Raw genomic sequence first — 16,763 nt, 5'->3', positions numbered from 1 at the left:
TTAGATCAGGCATATGTATCTGTGTATGCTGCCTTAACACTTTGAGTAATGTCAAGATTTCTTTCTTTGCTTCCTCCCTCCCTCCCTCCCTCCCTCCCTCCCTCCCTCCCTCCCTCCCTTCCTTCCTTCCTTCCTTCTTTCCTTCCTTCCTTCCTTCCTTCCTTCCTTCCTTCCTTCCTTCCTTCCTTCTTTCCTCCCTCCCTCTCTCCCTCCCTCTCTCTCTCTTTCTTTCTTTCTTTTTTACTGGGGTTCTATCACAGAGGTGCATACCTGGTCATTTTTACTTTATATTTTGAGACAAGGTTTCCTCAAGTTGCTGAGGCTGCCCTCACACTTATGATTCTCCTGGCTCAGCCCCATGAGTCATGTGGAGTAGAGGCGAGTGCCACCTTGCCAGGCATCCAGACAGTTTTGTTACCACATTGAATGACTTTCAACTCCTTTTGACACCCGCCATTTATCTTCCCTATAATCATTACTATTATGCCATTCTTTCTGCTATTCTATTGAAAACCTTTCACACAGCTTCCATACTGACATTCAGTTCCATGAATGTTAAAAATTTTAGAATGTCCTTCTTTTAGACCCCCTTTACATTTTTTTTGAATCCCTTATTCAAATAGATGGAAATGTGTTAAAGCAATTCTAGGGTCAGCCTGCTAAGAGAGAGATGGCCACATTCTATGGTAGAACAAGGAAAGGTGGCAAGGATCACCTGTTAAGTGAACAACTTCGTAACTTAAAGTGGCTCTTGAGAATTGGTGATGAGGCAGTGGGGACGTGGAAGCAGACAGTTTGGTTACATACTGATAAGGCTGCATTTAAGGGACCTGCATCAGGTACTTGTAAAATAACAAAAAGAGAACAGGTGGGTTTTATTAGGCAAAATAAGTTGACTGTATATGTTATGGTCTGGATATAAGGTGTTCCCCAAAAGCTCATGTGTGAGACAATGCAAGAATATTCAAAGGTGAACTGATCAGATTATGAAAGTTGTGACTTAATCAGTGGGTTAATGTAGTTGCTCCAGTTAACTGGGTGGTAACTGTAGGCAGGTAGGGCATGATTGAAGGAAGTTATGTGACAAGTGTCATGTCTTTGAGGTTTATATTTTGTTCTCAGCCAGCAGGAGACACAGAGACACATACACCTCTCTCTCTCTCTCTCTCTCTCTCTCTCTCTCTCTCTCTCTCTCTCTCCTTCCTGGTTGCCACATACTGAGCTGGTTTCCTCTCTCATGTGCTCCTGCCATGTGTTATGCCTCATATTGGACTAGAACAATTCAGTCAGTCAACCATAGGCTAAACCTCTGAAATCCAGAGCCAAAATAAACTTTTACTCCAAAGTTGTTCTTGTTGGGTATTTTGGTCACACTAACACAAAGCTGACTAAAACAACATGCTTTAAAACAGGTAAATAAAAGAGAATACATCCAAATGTATACATCCAAATGAATGAATCCAAACCTGTGTATAGTAAATTCAGCCGACTCATTCAGCCTTGTAAGATGTTGAACTGCTTCTTCCATGCTTTAATTTTGCATCACGCAACAGTATGATTAGGCGAGGGAGGGTGGGTGAGCTGCCCCCTCAATAAGTGGTCTTCAGAAATTGGCCATATGCATTAGTCGTACCTAATCAAACATTACAAATCAAAAATCCCTGGAGATGGAAAGATTTTACAATTCATTTGAGAGCAAAACCTACCCTTTATATAAACCAGTGAACAGAATTTGAAACATAAGGTTTTTTTTATGGTCATTTTTTTTACCCAAACTTGTTTGGGTGTTTTTGTATTACTGAAAAAAAAAATTGGCTATGTTTTATCAACAGTGTTGTAATTGGGACTGATGAACAGTACAGATACAATATATAGAAACTATTACTTTCTTTAATCAGAAAAAAAAAGGAATTTCAAAATTCTATGCTGGCTTGAAATATTTCATTAAACCATGTTGGTATGATCAGCCTGTATAGATGCTGCTGCTATATAAGAAGAGGATTCTTATCATTTAGGCTGCATAAAAGAGAAAGCCTCTTCTTCAACCTCACTGAACATAGGACTGATTTGTTTCTATTGAAATGGAATAATCAAGTGCAAATAAATGTTCACTAGGGAAGATTATCATTCCCAAAGCTAGGTGCTACCACAATGAAGTCTGAATAGAGGAATGCAGTTGATCAATGGAAGTTTTTAGCTGTAGAGGTATATGTTGCTATGAATGATAGCACTAGCAACTCTTATTGTATACTTATTTTCTTTATTGTGAAGAAAAGATTGTTATGTTTTAGGTTTTGCATCCAGGTAAGACAGACTTTTGCTGTTGCTGATGTTTGTTTTTCGGTAAGATTTCCCAGGGCAAAATGCATAATACATATAACGAGTCAGAAATGATCGTTACTCATTTACAGCCTCTCCAGTTAGAGTGAAATAATGTCGTTTTTAGGTCATTGTATAATGATGTTTCTGGCATACGTGTTCTGAATAAAGTAACTTTCACTGCCAAGGTTAATGTATCAACTTCAGGTAGTTGCTTTGTTGAATTTTGTTAAATATTCTTGAGCTTCTCTAACCCTGTGAGACAGACTGAAATGAAAAGAAATTTAATTAGAATGTGCTGGGAATGTAATGTGATACATTAACTTTTTATTAAGAAAACTAGTGCTGAAACACAAAGTTATTGGTGCTGAAATTATCCTCCTAGATAAACAGAATACAGGTTGTGTAGATAAGCAGAGTGAATGCAAAGGGAACTTCTCAAAAAGTACTAATTCAATAAAAGTTTGTAGCAAAAAGTGTTTTTAAAAGAAGGGAGCTTTCTCCTTCCATGTAAAATTCAGAAATAAAGCTCCTGTTTCATTTTAAAACTACTGTACAAGAGCAGTTATGCTGTGCCAGTTTTAGTACTCCTGTGATTAATTTCAAAGGCACATTGGTCCAGGGTTATTATTAGGTTAGTCTGTTAATGCAAAATCTGTCAAGAAGGCCTTGAAGTGGAAATCAAGCAGATGCATACGAAATTCTAGTTTAAAATACCTTTAACCCAAGGATTTGAATATTTTAGTTTCATTTGTTAAAGGGAGCTCAAAATTAAGCCAATTAATTCAATTAAGCTATGTTTTGGAGAAAGAAGTGTCTCATACATTTTTTTTAAAGCAAAAACACTAATATTCTCAAAATAATCTCAATTTAACGAAAATTCTATTCATTATAAGGATTTAATATGTATTAGATTATGATGCATGCTGTATTAATAGTAAATTAATAAAATGCATGTTAATAATAGCATACAAATTGGTAGAGATAAATCTCATATGAAAGAAAAACTATTTTTCATAATTTTCAACTCTGACTTTTAAATAGCTATGACACTTTTCCCATTGTTTTCCTTGCCTAATAAGCTTTGATAAATTTCCTATAAAATAGTCATTGTGGTCATCTCTTGAATACAATTTGAATTTAAATACAACTTCAATTCTCATAATCTACTATGACAATATTTTGTCTGATTTTAGATTTATAGAGTTTATTGTTAAATTCATATACTTTATTGTTTAAGTTACTGAGGGATTTTCTTTTAGCTCGATTTTATGTAAATAAAAACAATGCTATAAAATAATCACTAACTAAAAAATTAATCATCTCTTGGAAAAGTATAATTATTCCTTAGAGTAAATCTTTCAATTAAAGTGCATTTTATGTAGATCTTTAGACTTTTATTATTGTCAGTTTAATAGAAAACAATTTCTAGTTTTGACTGAAACTCCATTAAAAACACTACAATTTGTAATAAGTAAATTTATTTTCTGAAAAACACTGGTTTATCTCAATGTTTCTTTAAAAATAACAACATTTTTTAAAAACTAAATGCATGCTAAAACATATTTAGGGTAAACCTACTTGAATTTCAAGTCTGATATTCTGAATAACTCTCATCTCTGTTAACAGGCATTACCATAGGTGCTTATATTTAAGGACACTGAGTAAACCTATTAAACTGTATTTTTAATTTTTAATATAATGTACAAATATTCAAAGATACTATTATACATAAATGGAATTACTTTTCTTATTCTTGCATAATTGTTTTCAATTTTCCTTTAAAATCTCTTACTCTTGATATAGGTATACATTAGGTGACAATTACTTTTATTTTAAGAACAGACAAAAATAATGTACTAATGAGAACATTAATGTGTGTGCAATGTGTTCGTCAACCTTGAAAAACTACCATTTTTCTGGTGGCAAGAGCTCATGGTGTATTTGTAAGATAATTAGTAAATGTTGACTAGATTAGCGTGATTAATATTTTAAAAGGTATGTATTTATGAGTAGTAGCTATGTCATCTTATCATTGTTTAAACATGTTTTGAACATAGAGTACATTCTTTAGAATTTCGAAGACTGAAAAAATTTTAACTGAAAAATGATGAAGCTGATATGAACAACACAATTGCGCATATTACTGGAGTACCAGCAGTATAAAGGAAAACCATTTTGATACATTTATACAGGTTTGGTTGTGTAAACCTGTAATTCCAGCAGCTTGGAAGCATGAGGCAGAAAGACTTTGTGTTCCAAGCCAGCCTCAGCAATTTATCCAGGTCTTAAGCAACTCAGCAAGACCCTGTCTCAACACAAAATAAAACAAAAGGGCAGAAGATCTGGCTCAGCTGTTAAGCACCCTGGGTTCAACCTCCAGTACCAAAAACTAAATAATTAAAAGAAAGAAAGAAAAATGATGCAATGACTTTATCCTCTTTCAATGAGAGATTGCCATTTTTTAATATTTATTTTTTAGTTTTAGGTGGACACAATATCTCTATTTTTTTTTTTTTTATTTAGTGCCAAGAATCAAACCCAGTGCTTCAGGCATGCTAGGCGAGTGTGCTACCACTTGAGCCACATCCCCAGCCCCAAGATTCCCATTTTTAAGGTGTTGTTTTTTGGTTCCATTCAGACTGTCTGTTCTGAAGTCATGCCACCAGACATGTTGTATCAAATAACTGTCCTTTTTCCTTGGAGTCATTTTCAACAACTCATTTGACATCTTTATTATTCCATTGCTCTAAGTTCAATATATTAAAAAGATGTTTTAATCTACCATTTGTTTGCCAAAACTGATACTAAGACAAGGCATGATTCAATTTACTTTTGAATATAAATGTTGTTGCTGAAAATCCATTTTTATCCAACAGTAAAAATGTTTGTTCCTGTGTTCATTGGTCTTTGTGTCTCTCCACATTTGATATTCACATAATTCAAATTTTTTTAAAAATTAAATTTACTTTTAACTGATATGAACAACACAATTGCGCATATTACTGGAGTACCAGCAGCATAAAGGAAAACCATTTTGATACATTTATACACTGCATGTTTATACAGGTTAAACATATTTGTCTTCTCATTTATCACTTCTTGGTGGTGAAAACTTTCAAAATAATTTCTTCTAACTTTTTGAAACATAAAAGACATTATTATCTATGGCCATCCTACTATATAATTGAATACCAAAACTTCTTATTCATATCTAACTCTAACTTAATATTATTGTTCAACTTTTTACACCATTTCCTCCCTTGGACTCCCCCCAGCCTCTGTACCCTATTCTTTTCTCAACTTGTATGAAATCAATATATATATATATATATATATATATATATATATATATATATATATATATATTGTATTCCACCTATGAATGAGACAAGGCAGTACTTCTTTGTTACTGGTTGATTTCACTAAACCAGATTTCTAGTACCAAACATGTTATTGCAAATGAAAGTATTTTTCTTTTTCATGACTGTAAATAGTATTCAATGTTATATAAATGGACCTGCAATTTTTTTTATCTATTCATCAATTGATGAACACTTAAGTTGTTTTCATTTCTTGGCTTTTGTAAGTAGTAATAAACAATGGGAGCACAGATGCCATTTTAACATACTGACCTCATTTCTTATTTTGTATCGTCATAAGAGTAGGATTGCTAAAACATATTTAAAAATTATTTTAAAATTTTTGAGGCGCCTCCATTCTTTTTATAAAGTGACCACTAATTGACATTTTCACCATAAGTGAACAGGGCTCCTTTTTCTCCAGATCCTTAATAGCACTTGCTGTCTTTCGTATTCATAAGATGGCCATTCTTCTTCTTATTATTATTATTACTACTACTACCACTACTACTACTACTATTTCTTTTATTTATTAGGTTTTTTGTTTGTTTGTTTTTTAATATCAAGAATTGAACTCAGAGGCTCTTAACCACTGAGCCACATCCCTAATCCTTTATTTTAAAATTTTGAGACAGGGTCTTGCTAAGTTGCTTAGGGCCCCACTAAGTTGCTGAGGCTGGCTTTGAACTTGAGATCCTCCTGTCTCCTGAGCAGGATTACAGGCATGGGCCACATCCCCCCGCTTATTATGGTTTTAATTTTTATTTCTCTGATAATTAGTGAAATTGAACATTTTTTCATATCATTGTTGACCATTTGCATGTCTTTTTTTAAAGAATATCATTCATATTTGAGGTTACAATAAGGTAAATAAATAAGAACTTTTAAAAACTGAGAAATTTATTAACACATTAAATTGTTTATTATTTTAGGTGAATTTTTGTAGACATTTTGATAACTTTCAAAGTTAAGACTTATATAATTATGTCTAATGTACACCAGTATTTCAAAAGTGTAACTGACCTATTGAAAATATTAAAAAATCAGCAGAAACAAACAATTGAGTGAGATTATTAGGAGATCAACTAGTACTAACACTGTTTTTTTAAAACGTAAGTGTGAAAAAATACGGGGGTGGGGGAGGTGACTAGGACTTGAGTTAAAAGTTTAATAAAACACTTCAATAGAAAAAGGTACACAAAAGTAAAGCAGTATAAAGGAAAACCATATATAAACTAATGTCCTAATTGTCTTAAATTTGAAAGGGGGAAAAATCTTGATAATTTTTAATAACAATTTGATCTTCACTGGGTTTATAGCTGGACTTTCTCTGTATTTGTAGTTGAAAGAAAATGAGAAGTGAAGAATTTAAAGTGATGACCTGTTGCTAAGAACCTCAGGAAATGGCAGAACTTAAAGCAATTTCTGAATGGAGATGTAGAATTCTAAGACAAGTTCAAACAAATTATCTCAAATAAGGTTCCAGTAGTTATGTGCTCACAGCAAAAATTAAAAAACAGATAAAAAGGAAAGTTTAATGGACAAGAGCCAGAAAAAAATAAATAAAATCAGAAGACACTAAACTAATGAAGTAAGAAATAGAAAATAATTTACATTTGATATGTTTAAATAAGTAAAAGACTCAAAGATATAAAAATTAAGAAATATTATTTTCAATACCAATTTTAAAAATAAATTAAAATTTCCAGCAATTAATAATAAAATATATGAGAAAAGAACAAAAATACAAGGACTTAAATGCATTCAGAGACTTCATAGAGAGATCAATTACAAATAATTTCTATACTGATCATATATAAAAGCAAAAAAGAATGAAGGGTTGGTGTTTTGGCTTAGTGGTAGAGTGCTTGCCTAGCTTGTGTGAGGCACTGGGTTCTAGTCTCAGCACCACATATAAGCAAATAAATAAATAAAGCTCCATCAATAACTAATCAAAATATTTTTTAAAAAGCAAAATTGCATAGCAATGGTCAATACAGTGCTATCCTCATTATACCAGGAAGCCCTTTCAGTCTAGAATTGAACATCAGCAAAATAATATTTCAGGAGTAGCAGAAATGCGAGCACATTTTCAAAATTTAAAATGAAGAAAGGGAGAAGACTGCACAGTCCACATTATTGGAAATTCTAAAAGATACGCTTAAGCAAAAATGAAAATAAAGACAAATGATATGTCTAAGATGGCAAATGGCAAGTGAGTCTACATGAAGCTTGATGAAAATACTCCATAGTACTGTGTAGTTTTTGAGTGAATATGAAAGTTCAAAATGCTACACAAGGACAAAGGATTCTACTGTTCATTGGGAGGAGCAATAACTATTACTTTCAATACTGATGCCATTTATTTTTTTTTCCAGCCAACCACACTCTATATAATCTCAGGTCAGTATTGACCAAAATAATAATAACACTTATTTGTTGTCTTTTCCCAGTACAAATTACCCTGAAACCACATGTCCTTTAAGCTTTCAGATGATTAGAAAGATGAAAAAATTCTAGATACTCATTTAAATTATTCATATACTTTGCCTTTTAAATATTGGGAACCATAAACTAAATGCATGCTTCAAAATCAACAAATAATCTAGTCAATATTTCACAGAATTGGTAAGCATATAAAAGCATGTTAAAATTTCCTTCCCTCCATTTTCCTGAGTTGATTTGAAAAACTAAACAGTTACTTACATCTGCGTCGGTGTGCAAGTGTCTTTGATATCTTGTGCTGAGTTGTGTCATGTATTGAGATGAGTTGAACTCAAATGTGTTATAAACATACAATTGATATTGTTCAGCATTTAACACTCTGCTTATATTTCAGAATTTCAGGTATTTCAGGAAAGCAATGATCAATGTAATATTTTATCTCAAACTTTAATTGCTATGTGAAAATAATATACCTATAAATCCTGAACCTAATGCAAGTCTTCTATTTTCAATTTAGACTTGTAGAAATATATAATGTGGTCGCTTTTTCATGATTTTAACTTTATGTTTTTCATTAGTCACAACATGAGCAGCTGTGTTTCTCCTTTACCAAAAGATCCTAGAAATAAATGCAGGTGTTCCTGGAGCCAAATGCAAATGATATCAACTTCCTCGTTTTTTAATCCACTGAGTGTTTAATTATGGAATGCTGTCTTTAGATTTTATTTATGTTAATAGTAATGCCTTACAAAATAGACTCAGAGCAAGAGTTAAAACTTCAGAACAGTTCATGAATTATTCTTATCATCAATCTTGTCACTGTTGACGAATGCTCCATATGTTCACAACTTCTCATGCTTTACTTGATTTTTAATGTGCTTTGAATATCAATACTTGGATACAATAATGTATAAAGTTTAAAAGGAGGATAGTAGGCTACTGTGAAATTTAAAATGCTACTTTACCTTTCTGATTATTCATTTAAACATCTTTATTTCTACCTTTTATATATTTGTGTATTTTATGTAATCCACTAAAATGTAATCCATTTAAGCCCCGCCCTCTTTTTTGTTATTGTTTTTGTTCTTTACCCAGTTGTGTGATTTTAACAACAGTTAAAGGGCAACATTTCATGAGATATTGTGAGGTTGTGCACCATCAAATTATAAATGAGGCTTAAAATATGTTTTTTTATTTGTTTGGTTTTTTTTTTTTTTTTGCCTCTGACTTTCAATAGATAGTTGTGATTTGAAGGGGATGGATACCTGGGCTCCTTGATAGAAAATTACTTAAGTAATATAGTTTCTGTGTACTTGTACAATTAGGATGATAAGGGAATCTGTTATTATTTGAAAGTATATCTGTAATTTAGGTGTTACCAGTGTGACAATATGGAAAGTACCTATAAAGCGGATTAAGCCATGAGGGCATCTCCTTTGTAAATGGGATTAGGTGCCTTTATAAAAAGATATGAAGGAGGGACTTTGTTCTTTCCTATTCTACTGCCTTCAACCATGCAAGGACACCAGAAGCTTTCAACAATTCTGATGCCTTGATCCTGGAGTTTCCAGCTTCCATAAATGTGAGAGAATAAATTTCCATTCTTTATAACTAATGCCATATCAGGAATTCTGTAATAGCAACACAAATGACTTAAATAGTGCCTACCTTAACATTTGTTGTGAGAATTGCGGAGTTTGTAAACAGTAAAATATGCCAGACTTAAGTATTAGCTACTACATCTTAATTAATATTAACAATATTCTTAGTTTAGTCTTTATATTTAAAAATATAAATTTAAGCTAAATAGCTTCTTCAAATATTCCCTGAACACAGAAGAATAACTGATCCAGGATGACTCTCACTCAGTACCACCTAGCAGGGTGCTTGCTGTGTGCCAGACCAGCTCTTAAAACCAGTGTTCTCTCCCAAGTGAAGAGTAAGAAGGTCCTAAACTCTGGTAATTTGGTCTCACCTATCTTGCAGTGTGATTAACATAAATGACCCCATGTTCTTTTTCTATTCAAATTACCTTTTTCCTTTCCCTTTGCTCCACAATCACCTCCAATTCTCCCTGTTGATCTATAGCTTTGTACAAATTAAGAAGTAAATTAGTTTTTTCTAGGCTAGTGTGAATTAACGTGTTTCCTGGATAAATTCAGACTTGTACAAAGCCTTTATTTATCTCTAAGCTACTATGTGTTTAGAATGAATTTACCAGGTGGAATGCCAGGTCTTTATAACTTTTTTCCCCCATATTCTCAAAAAAACAAAAGTTTTACAAAAAGGGTGTGCACAAGCAAACTTCAAAAGCAAATGACTTGCCTAGTTTTAGGAAGGTAAACTATGGCAAATATTAATTTAAACTCTGAGTTTAGGCATTCAAAAGCCTATGATACTTTAAAAAAATAAGTAGGATGTGGATATTATAAAAGGAGTAGAAATGTACAATACCCTGCAATTTAACCACTGAAGAAAATCTCATTGATGGTCAATATGAAGTTTCCAATAGGAAAAATTAAAATACTATCACATGAGTACATGGATCCCAAAATTATCTGTGGATAAAATTAAGAGGGTTTTTGCACTTAAATGGAAGAATTACAACTTTATTTTCGTTAACTTCTACTAGAAATGTATTATTTCTTGCTATTATGAACATAAGCAACAAATTAGTATTACCTTTGTGAGCAGTAATACTCTAAAATAATTTAATACAATGTTGCAGATTTTGAATATATTACATATCAAAATTCCTACTCATCACTCTTTCAGTGTGATAGATGTTATTAAATGTTTACTACATCTTATTTTACCATGCTTAAAAACACTTATACAACTCTATTTTTTGGTTAATTCTGATAAATTAATTTTAATATAATTTGTGTTTTGCAATTTTGTCTTGCACTTCATGTATTTAAGAATTATTCTTCAAAAAGTGTTCTGTAGTCCTCACCAGATTGGAAAAAGGCTCATGTACAAATAAACCTAAGAATTTCTGTGTTAGAACATATAGTACCTGAAAACATGCAACAAACCATTGAATGATTTTTTAAGCAATCATAAACATGTGATTTACATTAATTTTATAGAGGATTAAAGGTAACAAAATTATAATCACACTATTTACAATCCAGAGCTTTCAAAAATCTTGCAGTGTGATTAACATGAATGAGCTTAAAGCAATAATACAGAGTTCATGTTATACAATGGGCTGGCAGATACTAAGTTACTAACCAAAAGGTATACAGTAGATATTTTTGATATGTATACACTATTAGATATTTAAACACTTTCTATCAAGGTTTTCCAGTCAAAGGAGGAATAGACATTGGATAATTTCTATTATAGTCATCCTGGTTTTAAAGCACCAGATGGGTATAACAGTATCTAAAATGAATAGTTATTGTCTTAAGTATACATAAATGGAAAGTGCATGAAGGTAATGGAATGGAAATAGAAAAGAGAGGTCAGTGCTTTTTCACTAAAAGAAAACTTGGATAGTGACAAGAAATTTAGTTTCTGTCCTATTCAATCTTGAAAAACTATCTACAAAACTGCTTATCATAAACCAGGAGCATTTTAGAATTAGATAATAGAGAAGTTCACTGAACTGTAATGTGCATTAAGAAATAGAGAATTTCATTGCTACCTTTGGGGAAAATGTCCTTTGGTTCCACTGAGATACACTGTCATTGACCTGCATTAAGCATAAAATGTAATATTGATTTTTAAATGCATTTAAACAGTATTCTACACATAATACTTAGATGAGAAATCTTCTTTTATACTTATGATAAGATCTTAGTATTTCTACATGATGACTCCTACTGATTTTGGATAAATTCTTCAAGTGAAAAATTTGATAATTTTGCTAACTTTATGAACTTGATTAAAGATTTATATTTTTAATCGTTAGTGATGCACTCTCTTTAACTATTGCTAAATGTCCCTAATATGACTTTAATGAAGGCACCCAAAAAATAAAAACATAAGTAAATCTCATTGTAGGAGTCATGCTAAGTATGAAATGGCAGATAAACTCTGATAGAACAACTAAAAAATATTATAGGAAATAAAAGGTCTTCTTTTACAATGTCTTTAGTTTTGCATTTGATTGTCCCAACTTTTTTTTTACACTAACCAAGTAACAGGATGAAAATCTAGTAAAGTGTTTCAAAAAGACATATAATTTTACCAATTAGTTTCTCAGATCTAATATGGAAAATGAATAGTAAGTTAATCATTAAATTGTTTCACAATCTGTCACACTCAGGAGTACAATGCATTTGAACGCAAAGCATCTGGTTTTGAGGATGGGAAGTTATGTATAATAAAGTACCTGTTCTACCATCCAGCGCCAAGTAGATAAATTACAATGGCCATTAGTTATTTTACTGTATTATTTGCATTTTTGTAATGTAGTGATGTGAACAAAAAATGAGAGACCCCCCGCTCATAAAAAAGCAACAGAGATTCTCCTGGAAGAACAGAATAACTTATTATTGAACTTGTAATTTTATTTGTTGATTTTTATACAGCCAGAAGAATTATTTGGCCAAAAGGAAATGGTTGCAAATATGAATGGGTAGATAAATTCTACAGTGATGGAAGCTGGAAAAAGAAGAGGTATTAGTTCTGCTTCAGTGAATTCCAAAACAAGGTACACCATGAGAATAACTACATTAGAGAAATAAACAAAAGTTGTAGGAGAAAAGAGCACACAGCAATCATTTCTGATTGTTAACAGTGAGGGAGTGATAATTCTAAAACAATATTCCCATTTGAAACTTTATAGAGAATGAAGGACTGGTTGGAGAATGCATAAAACTTAGCTAAATGATTATTTGAATGAACAGACATTCAAAATAAGTGTTTTAAGACTTCAGGGCCATTTAATATAGGATGTATAGAAGAAAGAAAAGAAGGTCAGGAGAAAAGGAAAAAGATTGTCATTATTATGTGAGGAAGGGTCAATTGGAGAGATACTAAAAAAGCTTAAAAGCATTCATAATCACCTGTGAAAAGAAAATCAAGGAAGGAGTCATTGCAGTTCAGTGATTCCCTGTCCATCAGTGGAAAAGGTTGCTGACCAACATCTGTAAAATATATAATAGAAAAAAACTATTAAGAAAAAAATTCTTGAAAATGTAATTTAAATCCTTGTTACTAAATTGCACTTGAAAACACACTGAGAGCAAATAAGTATACAGAAAAAAACAAAAAATCATCAGTGTGCACAATACATATTGAAAGTGTACTTACTAGAGATAATTTTTAACTAAATTAAGATTTATTATTAAATTAATTACATAGCAAATCATATAAAATTTTATATTGTAAAATTTCAGGTAAGTAAATATCATCTGCTTATATTTGTATTAAGTACTTATTTACAGTATTTAAAATAACAAATGCATACCAATTCTTAAACATTTATTATGACAATTAAATATTTCTCTTTTTAATTTAAATAATTAAAACTGGGCTTATAATGCTTATAATGCTACCTTTAGTACATTACTCCCTAAAAATTTGAAATTATTTTTATGCTTTCTTTTCCAACATTTTTGTTGTTGTAAAATACATAAAATATAGAATTTCCCATCTTAACCATGTTTAAGTGCACTATTCAGTGATGTTTAAGGGATTTATGTTATTGCACAATCATCACCACCGTCTGTCTCTGGAACTCTTTTCTCCACAAAAACATCAAAATCTGCCAGGTGCCGTGGTGCATGCCTGTAATCCCAGTGGCCTGAGAGGATGAGGCAGGAGGATCATGAGTTCAAACCAGCTTCAGCAAAAATAAGGCACTAAACAATTCACTGAGATCTGTCTCTAAATAAAATACAAAATAGGGCTGGGGATGCTGCTGAGTTCAGTCCCCAGGACTCCACCCCCCAAAAAAAACCCTCAAAATATGTACCAAAATCACTCTCATTTCTACCATGCCATTGGCAAGTACCATTCTAATGCCCTGTTTCTGATTTTGACTACTTAAGTTATAGCATATATGTAGAATCACACAATATTTGTTTTTCTGTGATTGTCTTATTTCACTGAGCATAATGTCCTCAGAGTTCAACCATGCATCAAAAGGTCCTTTCTAAGGTTGAATACTTGCCCCTTTTATGTTTGCATCACATTTTGTTTACCTATCTATGGATACTTGGGTAGCTTCTATATTTAAGAATAGTGTGTGTGTTCATAGCACTATTGTGCTGCTATGAACTTGAGTACACAAATATCTTTTTGAGACCCTGCTTTTCATTCTCTTGGGCATATACTCAGAAGTGGAACTGCTGAACTACATGGCAATGCTATTTTTAATCCATTCAGGAGACACCATCCTGTCTTCAACAGTGGCTGTGTCATTTTAGGTTCCCACGAATAGTACACAAACATTCCACTTTTTTCATATTCCCACCAATATTTGTAATTCCCTGATTGTTTTGATAGTGACCATCCTAAAAGGATATGATATAGCATCTGGTTTGGGTTCTAATTAACACCTTCTTAATAATTAGTGTCCTTGAGCATCTATTTATGTGCTTATTGGCCATTTATGTGTCTATTTAAATTAAATACCTATTTAAGTCATTTGCTCATTTTTGAAAGGCGTGCTATGCTTTTTCATTGTTGAGTTTTTGGTATACACTGAAGGATGACCAAATCACATATACAATATTCCCTTACTGTATATGTGATTTGCAAATATTTCTCCCATTTAGTAGGTTACCATTTCATTCTATAGATAAATGGTTTTTGATGCATGTAAATTTTAATTAATAAAGACACACTTGTCTTTTTTTCTGGTTACTACATACTCTTTGGTATCATATCCAAAAAAAATAGTGCCAAATCCAAGATCAATTATCTTTTCCTTGTTTTATTTAAAAATTATAGTTAGCCATTTATTGGAAAGACTGACTTTTCCTCATTGAATATCTTGTACTGTTCTGAAAACCCATTTGGATATATGTGTGAAAGAGTTTATTTCTGGATGCTGCATTTTATTCCATAGGTCTATATTTCTGCCTTTATGACAGTACCACACTGGTTTAATTACTGTAATTTTATAGTGAGTTTGAAATCAAACAGTATGAGTTCTTTAATTTTGCTCTTGCTTAAGATTACTTTGGCTGAATGCCTCTTGAGATTACATATGAATTTTATGTGGATATTTTTATACCATAAGAAAAGATCATAGGGCTATTGATAGGGATAGCATTGAATCTGTAGGTTACTTTGGATCATTAAAATTTTAATACTGTTGTATTTCAATCCATTGACATGAGATGTCTTTCTATTTATTTATGACATTTTAAACTTCTTTCAGAAGCATTTTATGTTTTTCAGAGTATGAATGTTTTGTTTCTCCTTGGTTAAGTTAATTTCTTAGTATTTTTATTATGTTTGATGCTGGTGAAATGGAGTTATTCTCTTAATTTTCTGCTCAGGTTATTCACCCTTAGTGTATAGAAACAAAACAACTTTTTTTTCATTGACATTTTATCTTATTACTTCCCTGAAAATTTTGTGAATTTTAAGAGTTTTCTTTTTCATGTGGAATATTTAGTGTATGTACTCCACTTATAGGATCATATCACCTGTGATCAGAAAAAAATGGAAATTTTTCTTTCTTATTTGGATGCCTTTTATTTCCTTCTTTCTCTTTTATAATTTGAAAATTAGAAAGTAGTTTACTTACCATAGTGTCAAAAACTAGATATAGGCATTGAACATATTTGAAGAAAACCATAGCAAATAAGAACAAACAAGATCTAAACTCCTGGATAATCATATACTACTATTGTATAGGAATACTTGGTTTCATTAAATGTAAGTTCCTGTTATATGCAAATGTATTCTGTTATACTTCAAACCCAAAGGGATTTCATTTTAGTTGAGTGTTGACAAGTTATAGAAACATATATTTAAGGGGTACAGAGCAATGTTCTGCTATCTGTATAGACTGTAGAATGACCAAATCAAGCTAATTGACATATTCATCCAAGTGAAATTTTGTCCCCTTAAAGCACCATGATACCCTTCTTCCTGACCCTACTGTCAGCATCAGTAAACCACCATTCTGCTGTCTACTTCTATCAGTGGGATTTTTTCATACTCCTCTTATGAGAATATGGGTCTTACTGTGCCAGCAAAATGTCTAACAGATTCCTCCATTATCCCTAACGATAGAACTTCTATCTTTTCTGAAGATGAATAGTATTCCACTATGTATACATGCTACATTTTCTTTATCCATAGGGACTTATGTGAATGGGCACTTATGTGAATGCTATAATTTGGGTATTGTTAATAATGCTGAAATGAGAATCAGAGTACAGCTATCACTCCAATAAAGTGATTTCAAATCCTTTGGATATATTCTCAGAGACAGGATTGTAGATTATGTGGGGATTCTATTTTGAATTTGGAGGGTCCCTCTCTATAGTTTTCATAATAACCATATTTATTTACCTTCCCACTAGCAATGTGAAGGTGTTCCCTTTTCTCTACATTTTTGTGAACACTTACTATCTTTTGTTTTCTGAAAGATGTGAAATGATATCACATTGTGGTTTTAATCTGTGAGTCCTCAGTGATTAGTGATGTTGATATTTTTTTCCC

This window comes from Callospermophilus lateralis, chromosome 12, assembly GCF_048772815.1.
Source record: "Callospermophilus lateralis isolate mCalLat2 chromosome 12, mCalLat2.hap1, whole genome shotgun sequence".
Classification (NCBI taxonomy): domain Eukaryota; kingdom Metazoa; phylum Chordata; class Mammalia; order Rodentia; family Sciuridae; genus Callospermophilus; species Callospermophilus lateralis.
The sequence above is the reverse complement of the archived record's forward strand: the minus strand, read 5'-3'. Positions refer to the sequence as shown.